We start from the raw sequence: 14,384 nt of genomic DNA, 5'->3' as shown, positions 1-14,384 counted from the left end.
AGTCCCACACCCCTCTATTACTAACTCTACAGCCAGGGTCACAGTCCCACACCCCTCTATTAATAACTCTACAGCCAGGGTCACAGTCCCACACCCCTCTATTAATAACTCTACAGCCAGGGTCACAGTCCCACACCCCTCTATTAATAACTCTACAGCCAGGGTCACAGCCCCACACCCCTCTATTACTAACTCTACAGCCAGGTTCACAGTCCCACACCCCTCTATTAATAACTCTACAGCCAGGGTCACAGTCCCACAACCCTCTATTAATAACTCTACAGCCGGGGTCACAGTCCCACACCCCTCTATTAATAACTCTACAGCCAGGGTCACAGTCCCACACCCCTCTATTAATAACTCTACAGCCAGGGTCACAGTCCCACACCCCTCTATTAATAACTCTACAGCCAGGGTCACAGCCCCACACCCCTCTATTAATAACTCTACAGCCAGGGTCACAGTCCCACACCCCTCTATTACTAACTCTACAGCCAGGGTCACAGTCCCACACCCCTCTATTAATAACTCTACAGCCAGGGTCACAGTCCCACACCCCTCTATTACTAACTCTACAGCCAGGGTCACAGTCCCACACCCCTCTATTAATAACTCTACAGCCAGGGTCACAGTCCCACACCCCTCTATTAATAACTCTACAGCCAGGGTCACAGTCCCACACCCCTCTATTACTAACTACAGCCAGGGTCACAGTCCCACACCCCTCTATTAATAACTCTACAGCCAGAGTCACAGTCCCACACCCCTCTATTACTAACTCTACAGCCAGGGTCACAGCCCCACACCCCTCTATTACTAACTCTACAGCCAGGGTCACAGTCCCACACCCCTCTATTACTAACTCTACAGCCAGGGTCACAGTCCCACACCCCTCTATTAATAACTCTACAGCCAGGGTCACAGCCCCACACCCCTCTATTAATAACTCTACAGCCAGGGTCACAGTCCCACACCCCTCTATTACTAACTCTACAGCCAGGGTCACAGCCCAGCACCCCTCTATTACTAACTCTACAGCCAGGGTCACAGTCCCGCACCCCTCTATTACTAACTCTACAGCCAGGATCACAATCCCACACCCCTCTATTAATAACTCTACAGCCAGGGTCACAGCCCCACACCCCTCTATTAATAACTCTACAGCCAGGGTCACCGCCCCACACCCCTCTATTAATAACTCTACAGCCAGGGTCACAGTCCCACACCCCTCTATTACTAACTCTACAGCCAGGGTCACAGTCCCACACCCCTCTATTAATAACTCTACAGCCAGGGTCACAATCCCACACCCCTCTATTAATAACTCTACAGCCAGGGTCACAGCCCCACACCCCTCTATTACTAACTCTACAGCCAGAGTCACAATCCCACACCCCTCTATTACTAACTCTACAGCCAGGGTCACAGTACCACACCCCTCTATTACTAACTACAGCCAGGGTCACAGCCCCACACCCCTCTATTACTAACTCTACAGCCAGGGTCACAGTCCCACACCCCTCTATTACTAACTCTACAGCCAGGGTCACAGTCCCACACCTCTCTATTACTAACTCTACAGCCAGGGTCACAGTCCCACACCCCTCTATTAATAACTCTACAGCCAGGGTCACAGCCCCACACCCCTCTATTACTAACTCTACAGCGAGGGTCACAGTCCCACACCCCTCTATTAATAACTCTACAGCCAGGGTCACAGTCCCACACCCCTCTATTAATAACTCTACAGCCAGGGTCACAGTCCCACACCCCTCTATTACTAACTCTACAGCCGGGGTCACAGTCCCACACCCCTCTATTACTAACTCTACAGCCAGGGTCACAGTCCCACACCCCTCTATTAATAACTCTACAGCCAGGGTCACAGTCCCACACCCCTCTATTACTAACTACAGCCAGGGTCACAGCCCCACACCCCTCTATTACTAACTCTACAGCCAGGGTCACAGTCCCACACCCCTCTATTACTAACTCTACAGCCAGGGTCACAGTCCCACACCTCTCTATTACTAACTCTACAGCCAGGGTCACAGTCCCACACCCCTCTATTAATAACTCTACAGCCAGGGTCACAGCCCCACACCCCTCTATTACTAACTCTACAGCGAGGGTCACAGTCCCACACCCCTCTATTAATAACTCTACAGCCAGGGTCACAGTCCCACACCCCTCTATTAATAACTCTACAGCCAGGGTCACAGTCCCACACCCCTCTATTACTAACTCTACAGCCGGGGTCACAGTCCCACACCCCTCTATTACTAACTCTACAGCCAGGGTCACAGTCCCACACCCCTCTATTAATAACTCTACAGCCAGGGTCACAGTCCCACACCCCTCTATTACTAACTCTACAGCCAGAGTCACAGTCCCACACCCCTCTATTACTAACTCTACAGCCAGGGTCACAGCCCCACACCCCTCTATTAATAACTCTACAGCCAGGGTCACAGTCCCACACCCCTCTATTACTAACTCTACAGCCAGGGCCACAGTCCCACACCCCTCTATTAATAACTCTACAGCCAGGGTCACAATCCCACACCCCTCTATTAGTAACTCTACAGCCAGGGTCACAGTCCCACACCCCTCTATTAATAACTCTACAGCCAGGGTCACAGTCCCACACCCCTCTATTACTAACTCTACAGCCAGGGTCACAGTCCCACACCCCTCTATTAATAACTCTACAGCCAGGGTCACAGTCCCACACCCCTCTATTAATAACTCTACAGCCAGGGACACAGTCCCACACCCCTCTATTAATAACTCTACAGCCAGGGTCACAGTCCCACACCCCTCTATTAATAACTCTACAGCCAGGGTCACAGTCCCACACCCCTCTATTAATAACTCTACAGCCAGGGTCACAGTCCCACACCCCTCTATTACTAACTCTACAGCCAGGGTCACAGCCCCACACCCCTCTATTAATAACTCTACATCCAGGGTCACAGTCCCACACCCCTCTATTAATAACTCTACAGCCAGGGTCACAGTCCCACACCCCTCTATTACTAACTCTACAGCCAGGGTCACAGTCCCACACCCCTCTATTACTAACTCTACAGCCAGGGTCACAGTCCCACACCCCTCTATTAATAACTCTACAGCCATGGTCACAGTCCCACACCCCTCTATTACTAACTCTACAGCCAGGGTCACAGTCCCACACCCCTCTATTAATAACTCTACAGCCAGGGTCACAGTCCCACACCCCTCTATTAATAACTCTACAGCCAGGGTCACAGTCCCACACCCCTCTATTAATAACTCTACAGCCAGGGTCACAGCCCCACACCCCTCTATTACTAACTCTACAGCCAGGGTCACAGTCCCACACCCCTCTATTACTAACTCTACAGCCAGGGTCACAGTCCCACACCCCTCTATTACTAACTCTACAGCCAGGGTCACACTCCCACACCCCTCTATTACTAACTCTACAGCCAGGGTCACAGTCCCACACCCCTCTATTACTAACTCTACAGCCAGGGTCACAGTCCCACACCCCTCTATTAATAACTCTACAGCCAGGGTCACAGTCCCACACCCCTCTATTAATAACTCTACAGCCAGGGTCACAGCCCCACACCCCTCTATTAATAACTCTACAGCCAGGGTCACAGTCCCACACCCCTCTATTAATAACTCTACAGCCAGGGTCACAGCCCCACACCCCTCTATTAATAACTCTACAGCCAGGGTCACAGTCCCACACCCCTCTATTAATAACTCTACAGCCAGGGTCACAGTCCCACACCCCTCTATTAATAACTCTACAGCCAGGGTCACAGTCCCACACCCCTCTATTAATAACTCTACAGCCGGGGTCACAGTCCCACACCCCTCTATTACTAACTCTACAGCCGGGGTCACAGTCCCACACCCCTCTATTACTAACTCTACAGCCAGGGTCACAGTCCCACACCCCTCTATTACTAACTCTACAGCCAGGGTCACAATCCCACACCCCTCTATTACTAACTCTACAGCCAGAGTCACAGTCCCACACCCCTCTATTAATAACTCTACAGCCAGGGTCACAGTCCCACACCCCTCTATTAATAACTCTACAGCCAGGGTCACAGCCCCACACCCCTCTATTACTAACTCTACAGCCAGGTTCACAGTCCCACACCCCTCTATTAATAACTCTACAGCCAGGGTCACAGTCCCACAACCCTCTATTAATAACTCTACAGCCGGGGTCACAGTCCCACACCCCTCTATTACTAAATCTACAGCCGGGGTCACAGTCCCACACCCCTCTATTACTAACTCTACAGCCAGGGTCACAGTCCCACACCCCTCTATTAATAACTCTACAGCCAGGGTCACAGCCCCACACCCCTCTATTACTAACTCTACAGCCAGGGTCACAGTCCCACACCCCTCTATTAATAACTCTACAGCCAGGGTCACAGTCCCACACCCCTCTATTACTAACTGTACAGCCAGGGTCACAGTCCCACACCCCTCTATTAATAACTCTACAGCCAGGGTCACAGTCCCACACCCCTCTATTACTAACTACAGCCAGGGTCACAGTCCCACACCCCTCTATTAATAACTCTACAGCCAGGGTCACAGTCCCACACCCCTCTATTACTAACTCTACAGCCAGAGTCACAGCCCCACACCCCTCTATTAATAACTCTACAGCCAGGGTCACAGTCCCACACCCCTCTATTACTAACTCTACAGCCATGGTCACAGTCCCACACCCCTCTATTACTAACTCTACAGCCAGGGTCACAGTCCCACACCCCTCTATTAATAACTCTACAGCCAGGGTCACAGTCCCACACCCCTCTATTACTAACTCTACAGCCAGGGTCACAGTCCCACACCCCTCTATTAATAACTCTACAGCCAGGGTCACAGTCCCACACCCCTCTATTAATAACTCTACAGCCAGGGTCACAGTCCCACACCCCTCTATTAATAACTCTACAGCCAGGGTCACAGTCCCACACCCCTCTATTACTAACTCTACAGCCAGGGTCACAGCCCCACACCCCTCTATTAATAACTCTACAGCCAGGGTCACAGTCCCACACCCCTCTATTAATAACTCTACAGCCAGGGTCACAGTCCCACACCCCTCTATTACTAACTCTACAGCCAGGGTCACAGTCCCACACCCCTCTATTACTAACTCTACAGCCAGGGTCACAGTCCCACACCCCTCTATTACTAACTCTACAGCCAGGGTCACAGTCCCACACCCCTCTATTACTAACTCTACAGCCAGGGTCACAGTCCCACACCCCTCTATTACTAACTCTACAGCCAGGGTCACACTCCCACACCCCTCTATTACTAACTCTACAGTCAGGGTCACAGTCCCACACCCCTCTATTAATAACTCTACAGCCAGGGTCACAGTCCCACACCCCTCTATTACTAACTCTACAGCCAGGGTCACAGTCCCACACCCCTCTATTAATAACTCTACAGCCAGGGTCACAGTCCCACACCCCTCTATTACTAACTCTACAGCCAGGGTCACAGTCCCACACCCCTCTATTACTAACTCTACAGCCAGGGTCACAGCCCCACACCCCTCTATTACTAACTCTACAGCCAGGGTCACAGCCCCACACCCCTCTATTACTAACTCTACAGCCAGGGTCACACTCCCACACCCCTCTATTACTAACTCTACAGCCAGGGTCACAGTCCCACACCCCTCTATTAATAACTCTACAGCCAGGGTCACAGTCCCACACCCCTCTATTAATAACTCTACAGCCAGGGTCACAGTCCCACACCCCTCTATTACTAACTCTACAGCCAGGGTCACAGTCCCACACCCCTCTATTACTAACTCTACAGCCAGGGTCACAGCCCCACACCCCTCTATTACTAACTCTACAGCCAGGGTCACAGTCCCACACCCCTCTATTAATAACTCTACAGCCAGGGTCACAGTCCCACACCCCTCTATTAATAACTCTACAGCCAGGGTCACAGCCCCACACCCCTCTATTAATAACTCTACAGCCAGGGTCACAGTCCCACACCCCTCTATTACTAACTCTACAGCCAGGGTCACAGTCCCACACCCCTCTATTAATAACTCTACAGCCAGGGTCACAGTCCCACACCCCTCTATTAATAACTCTACAGCCAGGGTCACAGTCCCACACCCCTCTATTAATAACTCTACAGCCAGGGTCACAGTCCCACACCCCTCTATTACTAACTACAGCCAGGGTCACAGTCCCACACCCCTCTATTAATAACTCTACAGCCAGAGTCACAGTCCCACACCCCTCTATTACTAACTCTACAGCCAGGGTCACAGTCCCGCACCCCTCTATTACTAACTCTACAGCCAGGGTCACAATCCCACACCCCTCTATTAATAACTCTACAGCCAGGGTCACAGCCCCACACCCCTCTATTAATAACTCTACAGCCAGGGTCACAGTCCCACACCCCTCTATTACTAACTCTACAGCCAGGGTCACAGTCCCACACCCCTCTATTACTAACTCTACAGCCAGGGTCACAGTCCCACACCCCTCTATTAATAACTCTACAGCCAGGGTCACAATCCCACACCCCTCTATTAATAACTCTACAGCCAGGGTCACAGCCCCACACCCCTCTATTACTAACTCTACAGCCAGAGTCACAATCCCACACCCCTCTATTACTAACTACAGCCAGGGTCACAGCCCCACACCCCTCTATTACTAACTCTACAGCCAGGGTCACAGTCCCACACCCCTCTATTACTAACTCTACAGCCAGGGTCACAGTCCCACACCTCTCTATTACTAACTCTACAGCCAGGGTCACAGTCCCACACCCCTCTATTACTAACTCTACAGCCAGGGTCACAGCCCCACACCCCTCTATTAATAACTCTACAGCCAGGGTCACAGTCCCACACCCCTCTATTAATAACTCTACAGCGAGGGTCACAGTCCCACACCCCTCTATTAATAACTCTACAGCCAGGGTCACAGTCCCACACCCCTCTATTAATAACTCTACAGCCAGGGTCACAGTCCCACACCCCTCTATTACTAACTCTACAGCCGGGGTCACAGTCCCACACCCCTCTATTACTAACTCTACAGCCAGGGTCACAGTCCCACACCCCTCTATTAATAACTCTACAGCCAGGGTCACAGTCCCACACCCCTCTATTACTAACTCTACAGCCAGAGTCACAGTCCCACACCCCTCTATTACTAACTCTACAGCCAGGGTCACAGTCCCACACCCCTCTATTAATAACTCTACAGCCAGGGTCACAGTCCCACACCCCTCTATTAATAACTCTACAGCCAGGGACACAGTCCCACACCCCTCTATTAATAACTCTACAGCCAGGGTCACAGCCCCACACCCCTCTATTACTAACTCTACAGCCAGGGTCACAGTCCCACACCCCTCTATTAATAACTCTACAGCCAGGGTCACAGTCCCACACCCCTCTATTAATAACTCTACAGCCAGGGTCACAGTCCCACACCCCTCTATAAATAACTCTACAGCCGGGGTCACAGTCCCACACCCCTCTATTGCTAACTCTACAGCCAGGGTCACAGTCCCACACCCCTCTATTAATAACTCTACAGCCAGGGTCACAGTCCCACACCCCTCTATTAATAACTCTACAGCCAGGGTCACAGTCCCACACCCCTCTATTAATAACTCTACAGCCAGGGTCACAGCCCCACACCCCTCTATTACTAACTCTACAGCCAGGGTCACAGTCCCACACCCCTCTATTAATAACTCTACAGCCAGGGTCACAGTCCCACACCCCTCTATTAATAACTCTACAGCCAGGGTCACAGCCCCACACCCCTCTATTAATAACTCTACAGCCAGGGTCACAGTCCCACACCCCATTATTAATAACTCTACAGCCAGGGTCACAGTCCCACACCCCTCTATTAATAACTCTACAGCCAGGGTCACAGTCCCACACCCCTCTATTAATAACCCTACAGCCAGGGTCACAGTCCCACACCCCTCTATTACTAACTCTACAGCCAGAGTCACAGCCCCACACCCCTCTATTACTAACTCTACAGCCAGGGTCACAGTCCCACACCCCTCTATTACTAACTCTACAGCCAGGGTCACAGTCCCACACCCCTCTATTACTAACTCTACAGCCAGGGTCACAGTCCCACACCCCTCTATTAATAACTCTACAGCCAGGGTCACAGTCCCACACCCCTCTATTAATAACTCTACAGCCAGGGTCACAGCCCCACACCCCTCTATTACTAACTCTACAGCCAGGGTCACAGTCCCACACCCCTCTATTAATAACTCTACAGCCAGGGTCACAGTCCCACACCCCTCTATTAATAACTCTACAGCCAGGGTCACAGTCCCACGCCCCTCTATTACTAACTCTACAGCCACGGTCACAGTCCCACACCCCTCTATTAATAACTCTACAGCCAGGGACACAGCCCCGCACCCCTCTATTACTAACTCTACAGCCAGGGTCACAGCCCCACACCCCTCTATTAATAACTCTACAGCCAGGGTCACAGTCCCACACCCCTCTATTACTAACTCTACAGCCAGGGTCACAGCCCCACACCCCTCTATTACTAACTCTACAGCCAGGGTCACAGCCCCACACCCCTCTATTAATAACTCTACAGCCAGGGTCACAGTCCCACACCCCTCTATTAATAACTCTACAGCCAGGGTCACAGTCCCACACCCCTCTATTACTAACTACAGCCAGGGTCACAGTCCCGCACCCCTCTATTAATAACTCTACAGCCAGAGTCACAGTCCCACACCCCTCTATTAATAACTCTACAGCCAGGGTCACAGTCCCACACCCCTCTATTACTAACTCTACAGCCAGGGTCACAGTCCCACACCCCTCTATTAATAACTCTACAGCCAGGGTCACAGTCCCACACCCCTCTATTAATAACTCTACAGCCAGAGTCACAGTCCCACACCCCTCTATTAATAACTCTACAGCCAGGGTCACAGTCCCACACCCCTCTATTAATAACTCTACAGCCAGGGACACAGTCCCACACCCCTCTATTACTAACTCTACAGCCAGGGTCACAGTCCCACACCCCTCTATTAGTAACTCTACAGCCAGGGTCACAGTCCCACACCCCTCTATTAATAACTCTACAGCCAGGGACACAGTCCCACACCCCTCTATTACTAACTCTACAGCCAGGGTCACAGTCCCACACCCCTCTATTAGTAACTCTACAGCCAGGGTCACAGCCCCACACCCCTCTATTAATAACTCTACAGCCAGGGTCACAGCCCCACACCCCTCTATTACTAACTCTACAGCCAGGGTCACAGCCCCACACCCCTCTATTAATAACTCTACAGCCAGGGTTACAGTCCCACACCCCTCTATTAATAACTCTACAGCCAGAGTCACAGTCCCACACCCCTCTATTACTAACTCTACAGCCAGGGTCACAGCCCCACACCCCTCTATTACTAACTCTACAGCCAGGGTCACAGTCCCACACCCCTCTATTAATAACTCTACAGCCAGGGTCACAGTCCCACACCCCTCTATTAATAACTCTACAGCCAGGGTCACAGTCCCACACCCCTCTATTACTAACTCTACAGCCAGGGTCACAGTCCCACACCCCTCTATTAATAACTCTACAGCCAGGGTCACAGTCCCACACCCCTCTATTAATAACTCTACAGCCAGGGTCACAGTCCCACACCCCTCTATTAATAACTCTACAGCCACGGTCACAGTCCCACACCCCTCTATTAATAACTCTACAGCCAGGGTCACAGTCCCACACCCCTCTATTACTAACTCTACAGCCAGGGTCACAGTCCCACACCCCTCTATTATTAACTCTACAGCCAGGGTCACAGTCCCGCACCCCTCTATTACTAACTCTACAGCCAGGGTCACACTCCCACACCCCTCTATTAATAACTCTACAGCCAGGGTCACAGTCCCACACCCCTCTATTAATAACGCTACAGCCAGGGTCACAGTCCCACACCCCTCTATTACTAACTCTACAGCCAGGGTCACAGCCCCACACCCCTCTATTAATAACTCTACAGCCAGGGTCACAGTCCCACACCCCTCTATTAATAACTCTACAGCCAGGGTCACAATCCCACACCCCTCTATTAATAACTCTACAGCCAGGGTCACAATCCCACACCCCTCTATTAATAACTCTACAGCCAGGGTCACAGTCCCACACCCCTCTATTAATAACTCTACAGCCAGGGTCACAGCCCCACACCCCTCTATTACTAACTCTACAGCCAGGGTCACAGTCCCACACCCCTCTATTAATAACTCTACAGCCAGGGTCACAGTCCCACACCCCTCTATTACTAACTCTACAGCCAGGGTCACAGTCCCACACCCCTCTATTACTAACTCTACAGCCAGGGTCACAGTCCCACACCCCTCTATTACTAACTCTACAGCCAGGGTCACAGTCCCACACCCCTCTATTACTAACTCTACAGCCAGGGACACAGTCCCACACCCCTCTATTACTAACTCTACAGCCAGGGTCACAGTCCCACACCCCTCTATTACTAACTCTACAGCCAGGGTCACAGTCCCACACCCCTCTATTACTAACTCTACAGCCAGGGTCACAGTCCCACACCCCTCTATTACTAACTCTACAGCCAGGGTCACAGTCCCACACCCCTCTATTAATAACTCTACAGCCAGGGTCACAGTCCCACACCCCTCTATTAATAACTCTACAGCCAGGGTCACAGTCCCACACCCCTCTATTACTAACTCTACAGCCAGGGTCACAGTCCCACACCCCTCTATTAATAACTCTACAGCCAGGGTCACAGTCCCACACCCCTCTATTACTAACTCTACAGCCAGGGTCACAGTCCCACACCCCTCTATTAATAACTCTACAGCCAGGGTCACAGTCCCACACCCCTCTATTACTAACTCTACAGCCAGGGTCACAGTCCCACACCCCTCTATTACTAACTCTACAGCCAGGGTCACAGTCCCACACCCCTCTATTACTAACTCTACAGCCAGGGTCACAGTCCCACACCCCTCTATTACTAACTCTACAGCCAGGGTCACAGTCCCACACCCCTCTATTACTAACTCTACAGCCAGGGTCACAGTCCCACACCCCTCTATTAATTACTCTACAGCCAGGGTCACAGTCCCACACCCCTCTATTAATAACTCTACAGCCAGGGTCACAGTCCCACACCCCTCTATTACTAACTCTACAGCCAGGGTCACAGTCCCACACCCCTCTATTACTAACTCTACAGCCAGGGTCACAGTCCCACACCCCTCTATTACTAACTCTACAGCCAGGGTCACAGTCCCACACCCCTCTATTACTAACTCTACAGCCAGGGTCACACTCCCACACCCCTCTATTACTAACTCTACAGTCAGGGTCACAGTCCCACACCCCTCTATTAATAACTCTACAGCCAGGGTCACAGTCCCACACCCCTCTATTAATAACTCTACAGCCAGGGTCACAGTCCCACACCCCTCTATTAATAACTCTACAGCCAGGGTCACAGTCCCACACCCCTCTATTACTAACTCTACAGCCAGAGTCACAGCCCCACACCCCTCTATTAATAACTCTACAGCCAGGGACACAGTCCCACACCCCTCTATTAATAACTCTACAGCCAGGTCACAGTCCCACACCCCTCTATTAATAACTCTACAGCCAGGGTCACAATCCCACACCCCTCTATTACTAACTCTACAGCCAGGGTCACAGCCCCACACCCCTCTATTACTAACTCTACAGCCAGGGTCACAGTCCCACACCCCTCTATTACTAACTCTACAGCCAGGGTCACAGTCCCACACCCCTCTATTACTAACTCTACAGCCAGGGTCACAGTCCCACACCCCTCTATTACTAACTCTATAGCCAGGGTCACAGTCCCACACCCCTCTATTACTATCTCTACAGCCAGGGTCACAGTCCCACACCCCTCTATTAATAACTCTACAGCCAGGGTCACAATCCCACACCCCTCTATTAATAACTCTACAGCCAGGGTCACAGTCCCACACCCCTCTATTACTAACTCTACAGCCAGAGTCACAGTCCCACACCCCTCTATTAATAACTCTACAGCCAGGGTCACAGTCCCACACCCCTCTATTACTAACTCTACAGCCAGGGTCACAGTCCCACACCCCTCTATTAATAACTCTACAGCCAGGGTCACAGTCCCACACCCCTCTATTACTAACTCTACAGCCAGGGTCACAGTCCCACACCCCTCTATTAATAACTCTACAGCCAGGGTCACAGTCCCACACCCCTCTATTAATAACTCTACAGCCAGGGTCACAGTCCCACACCCCTCTATTACTAACTCTACAGCCAGGGTCACAGTCCCACACCCCTCTATTAATAACTCTACAGCCAGGGTCACAGTCCCACACCCCTCTATTACTAACTCTACAGCCAGGGTCACAGTCCCACACCCCTCTATTAATAACTCTACAGCCAGGGTCACAGTCCCACACCCCTCTATTACTAACTCTACAGCCAGGGTCACAGTCCCACACCCCTCTATTAATAACTCTACAGCCAGGGTCACAGTCCCACACCCCTCTATTAATAACTCTACAGCCAGGGTCACAGTCCCACACCCCTCTATTACTAACTCTACAGCCAGGGTCACACTCCCACACCCCTCTATTACTAACTCTACAGTCAGGGTCACAGTCCCACACCCCTCTATTAATAACTCTACAGCCAGGGTCACAGTCCCGCACCCCTCTATTACTAACTCTACAGCCAGGGTCACAGCCCCACACCCCTCTATTACTAACTCTACAGCCAGGGTCACAGCCCCACACCCCTCTATTAATAACTCTACAGCCAGGGTCACAGTCCCACACCCCTCTATTAATAACTCTACAGCCAGGGTCACAGTCCCACACCCCTCTATTAATAACTCTACAGCCAGGGTCACAGTCCCACACCCCTCTATTAATAACGCTACAGCCAGGGTCACAGCCCCACACCCCTCTATTACTAACTCTACAGCCAGGGTCACAGCCCCACACCCCTCTATTAATAACTCTACAGCCAGGGTCACAGTCCCACACCCCTCTATTACTAACTCTACAGCCAGGGTCACAGTCCCACACCCCTCTGTTACTAACTCTACAGCCAGGGTCACAGTCCCACACCCCTCTATTACTAACTCTACAGCCAGAGTCACAGCCCCACACCCCTCTATTACTAACTCTACAGCCAGGGTCACAGTCCCACACCCCTCTATTACTAACTCTACAGCCAGGGACACAGCCCCACACCCCTCTATTAATAACTCTACAGCCAGGGTCACAATCCCACACCCCTCTATTAATAACTCTACAGCCAGGGTCACAGTCCCACACCCCTCTATTACTAACTCTACAGCCAGGGTCACAGCCCCACACCCCTCTATTACTAACTCTACAGCCAGGGTCACAGTCCCACACCCCTCTATTAATAACTCTACAGCCAGGGTCACAGCCCCACACCCCTCTATTACTAACTCTACAGCCAGGGTCACAGTCCCACACCCCTCTATTAATAACTCTACAGCCAGGGTCACAGCCCCACACCCCTCTATTACTAACTCTACAGCCAGGGTCACAGTCCCACACCCCTCTATTACTAACTCTACAGCCAGGGTCACAGTCCCACACCCCTCTATTAATAACTCTACAGCCAGGGTCACAGTCCCACACCCCTCTATTACTAACTCTACAGCCAGGGTCACAGTCCCACACCCCTCTATTAATAACTCTACAGCCAGGGTCACAGCCCCACACCCCTCTATTAATAACTCTACAGCCAGGGTCACAGTCCCACACCCCTCTATTAATAACTCTACAGCCAGGGTCACAGTCCCACACCCCTCTATTAATAACTCTACAGCAAGGGTCACAGTCCCACACCCCTCTATTACTAACTCTACAGCCAGGGTCACAGTCCCGCACCCCTCTATTACTAACTCTACAGCCAGGGTCACAATCCCACACCCCTCTATTAATAACTCTACAGCCAGGGTCACAGCCCCACACCCCTCTATTAATAACTCTACAGCCAGGGTCACAGTCCCACACCCCTCTATTACTAACTCTACAGCCAGGGTCACAGTCCCACACCCCTCTATTACTAACTCTACAGCCAGGGTCACAGTCCCACACCCCTCTATTAATAACTCTACAGCCAGGGTCACAATCCCACACCCCTCTATTAATAACTCTACAGCCAGGGTCACAGCCCCACACCCCTCTATTACTAACTCTACAGCCAGGGTCACAGTCCCACACCCCTCTATTACTAACTCTACAGCCA

The sequence above is a fragment of the Ascaphus truei genome, assembly GCF_040206685.1.
Source record: "Ascaphus truei isolate aAscTru1 chromosome 2 unlocalized genomic scaffold, aAscTru1.hap1 SUPER_2_unloc_2, whole genome shotgun sequence".
NCBI classification, from domain to species: domain Eukaryota; kingdom Metazoa; phylum Chordata; class Amphibia; order Anura; family Ascaphidae; genus Ascaphus; species Ascaphus truei.
This window is presented reverse-complemented; position numbering follows the sequence as displayed.